This window comes from Echinops telfairi, unplaced genomic scaffold (genome assembly GCF_000313985.2).
Source record: "Echinops telfairi isolate 266 unplaced genomic scaffold, ASM31398v2 ScPeMD7_18;HRSCAF=68, whole genome shotgun sequence".
NCBI lineage: Eukaryota > Metazoa > Chordata > Mammalia > Afrosoricida > Tenrecidae > Echinops > Echinops telfairi.
The window spans coordinates 58,090,955-58,094,834 of NW_022103915.1; the positions used below are offsets into that span (position 1 = coordinate 58,090,955).

At 36.2% G+C, this 3,880-nt stretch overlaps 1 pseudogene; it reads left to right on the forward strand.

The window, feature by feature from the left end:
- Window positions 1-662: 662 nt before the first annotated feature.
- On the forward strand, window positions 663-1,199 carry LOC101639275 (annotated as a pseudogene).
- Window positions 1,200-3,880: the final 2,681 nt, after the last annotated feature.

Genomic DNA, 3,880 nt, shown 5'->3' on the forward strand with positions numbered 1-3,880 from the left:
GCTGGGAGATACAACAGAAAATAATAATTTAAAAAATTCACTAAGGTTGTAAGGGTAAAAACAATAATATACAGACAAAAATACTATTAATGTGTAAGAATCAAAGGCCCCCAACAATGAAATAAATAAACTAGGGAAGAAATTTCTGTCATGGAACCAGTAAGAAATACTTGCACCCAGAACAAATTCAAGCCACATCTATAGGGTGATCAACTGTTTCTATCCTCCTGAGGAATGGTGTGAGTTTCTCATCTGACCTCTTCTAACTTCCATAGGGGAACTGAGAATCTAACTGCCCAAGAGTGAGTCTTAGGAAGCCGAAGTCAGACATTCCTCCACTCTCCATCCTTCTTTACTCTGTCTGGCACCAACTGTCCCTTCTAGAGGATCCTAGCTTTCTGCTGGATTCAATAATGTCTTACAACATTCACACAGAACTCAAATACAATTCTCACAATTATGAGGGTTTATTAGGGAATTTAACAGGTTACTACAAGTCAGGATTATAATGGAATGTGCAAATACCAGGATATAAAAAACCAAACAGGAAAAACACTCTCAGTATATATCAAGCTGAAGGAACTAAAGAAAAAATTCAAGTCTCAAGTTGCAATATTAAAAGATTCTGGATCTTCCAAGTGGAAATGAATGCAGGGCGAATCCTGCTTATCTGCGAAATGCAGTCTGTATATCAGCTAGACCTATTCCCTGAATCCAGGGTGGCATTACCTTATCTGAAGATGTGAGAAGTGCTGGCAATTTGAGAAAGAAGCCATGGAAGGCACCATCTATAGCTCATTAAAAAGTCCTGAAATGATTATCTATCCATTTCAGATATTTGTAGCAGCAAACAAAGACGGTCACCTTACACAATGAGAAAAATGAAGACAAGAACCTTATCCACTGACATTATGTTCAACCTTTCTCCAAAGAACAATAGTTCAGAGACTTTGAAAAACTTTGTATCTCAGCCAATGACACTTCAATTCTAATTGTTGTCATTCAAGAAGGTGAAAAGCAAGTAAATCAAGAAAGCCTAATATCCCAAGTAGAAGGTCATCAAGTTTCTCTGGGAAATCTTCCTGAAATAACAACCATTACAGAAGTCTGGAAGATATATGTTGTTTTCAAAAGAAGAAAGGATTGGGACATTACTAGATGTTTTCATTGGTAGAATGTCAACAAACAATCTTTCATGAAATGTCAGAAATCCCCAAACTTTTAGCATCTTTTAAAAAAAGAGTACTTTTCCTTTCTGGATTATAAAATTAACATATGAAGGGACTTCAAAATGATCCCAGAAAAATGGATGAAACAATAATGGAGTTGTTCCACAAACATTTTTAAAGCCCACTCCTTTGTTCATTGGAGAATTATTCTTAAAGTAGTATAAAGAAGATAACTTTAATCCACTTTAATATTTTGGAAGAGAAACCATTTTACTATTATTTTTCATTATCTTCTAGTCTTATGATTCCATTAAAATTTATTTTTATAATGGCATAAAAAAACCTGTGTGCAAAATGTTGAATCATGCAGGAAGCAACAACAGAAGATGGGAGGAATACACAGATTGCTACATAAGAAGATCTAGGTGAAATCCAACCATTTCAAGAGATAGCATATGATCAAGGACCAATAATTGTAATGAAGGACGAAGTCCAAATAGTTCCAGTAATTTATGGAATACAAACAAAATTGCTTCAACTAGCTGATGATGCCCTGGAAGCACTCATTATCTATGTCAAGGCATTTGGAAGACAGCTACCTGGCCAACTGATTGGAGGAGATTCATCTTTGTACCCATTCCAAAGAAAGGCAACTCCAAAGAATAAGGACATCCTTGAACAATATCAATATCACATGCAAGTAAAATTTTGCTGAAGGTCATCTAACAATGATTGCAGCCATACGTTGGCAGGGAGATGCATAATTCATAAGAGGGCTTGGAACAAGAGATATCATTGCTGATAATCAGATCGATCTTGGCTGTAGGGAGTTCAAGAAACATTTTCACTTGTTTTAATTACTATTCAAAGCCTGTGTGGATCATAAATACTTCTGGATAGCACCAAGAAGAATGGGAAATTCAGAACACTTAATTGCCTTTATGTAGAACCTGAACATAGAGCAATAGGAAATTATTTGAACAGAAAAAGAGGATACTGAATGTTCTAAAATCAGCAGAGGTATGCATCAGCATTTTATATTTCACCATACTTATTTAATATGTATGCTGAGCAAACAATCAGAGAATCTGGATTATAGGGAAAAAAGCATGGCATCAAGAAGGGAGGAAGGCTTATTACCAACTTACAGTGTCCATATATTGCTCAGGCTTGCTTACTGAAAGTGAGGAGGACTTGAATCACCTGCTGATGAAGATCAAGGATTGCAGTCTTGAGTATGGACTGTAACAATGTAAAGAAAACAAATCCTCACAACAGGAACAATAAGATTGATGTTGTCAAGGATTTCATCTTGGTTGGATCGACAATCAATGCTCATGGAAACAGTAGGCAAGATGTCAATTGATGCATCATAATGAACTGCACATACTTTTTAAAAGTGTTGAAGAACAGGGATGTCATTTTGAGGATTGGGGTGCACCAGAACCAAGCCATGGAATTTTAAATTACTTCATATGCAGCTTGAAAGTTGTGCATTGAATAAAGAAGACTAATGAATAATTGATGCATCTGGATTATGGTGAAAAGTTTTGTAAGTATTGTGTACTGTCAAAAGAACAAACATCTATATCGAAAAATATAGTCAGAATGCTCCTTAGAAGGCAGGATGGTGAGATTTTTGTCTCATGTACTTTGGGCAGGCTATCAGTGTGCTGTTTTAATTAATGTTCTCTGTTTTGGTTTTCTATCAATAAGAATCAGTAGTGCTGATGGAAGAAGTTCAAACTGCACTGAAAGCATTAGCTCAAACCAAGGCTCCAGGCCAAGTGATTGGAAGATATTCACATTTTTGCCCAATTTAAAAGAAATGTGAACCAACAGGATGCTCGAAGTATAGAATTATATCATTGATATCACACACAAGTGAAAATTTCCTTAACATCACCCAACAATTGTTGCAATAGTACATTGACAAGAAACTGTCAGAAGTCCGGGCCTGATTGAGAAGGGGACATAAGGTATATCGTTGCTGATGTCTGCACAGGATCTCTTTTCAGCTATGAAACCAGGTATGACTCTGGTCTTCAACCTAAACCACATGGATCCTTGGCTACTGAAATCAGTATACTGAACTTCCCTATTTCAATCAGTATAACAAAGCTCCTTTAGCACTTGTAGGTGTTCAAATGGTACCCTATCTTGAAATCCAGCTTGAAGATACTGAGTTTTATTTATATTGTGGATCAGAAAGCGAAGGGCTCTGTTCAGTCTTGGAGCCTTGGCTGTAGCTCCACCTCAGACAGGCATCTTGTTTGTGTTGTGCTGGTAGCTTTTCTTTCTTGTTCATCTTAGATGTCTCTGTTCCTGTTTCTGAGCTGGCTTACTCTAGCAGAATGGTAAAACTCACCAATAGGTTAGTCTTCAAACTTTATTTGCATCCTTCCACCTGGTTATTTGATATGAGTTACAAAGACTATGGCTTGAAGTGACATACTAATTAATTTCATTCACCACACTTGAAAACTAGATTTATATGAATAGGGAGAGTTAAGATAAGTATTATGAAGATTTATGCCAGTAATATAACAGGGTGGACACTTTTGGTTGAAGTTAGTGTGGCAACATCATTAGTTGCTGCTGTTTCTGTTTGTAAATTTAAAATTTCTGAATAATGAGTGTAATGCTGGGGAGAAGTAGGACTTCAACCATGTCACAGGTTCTTTCTTTGTTTTTAAAAAAATCATTTTATT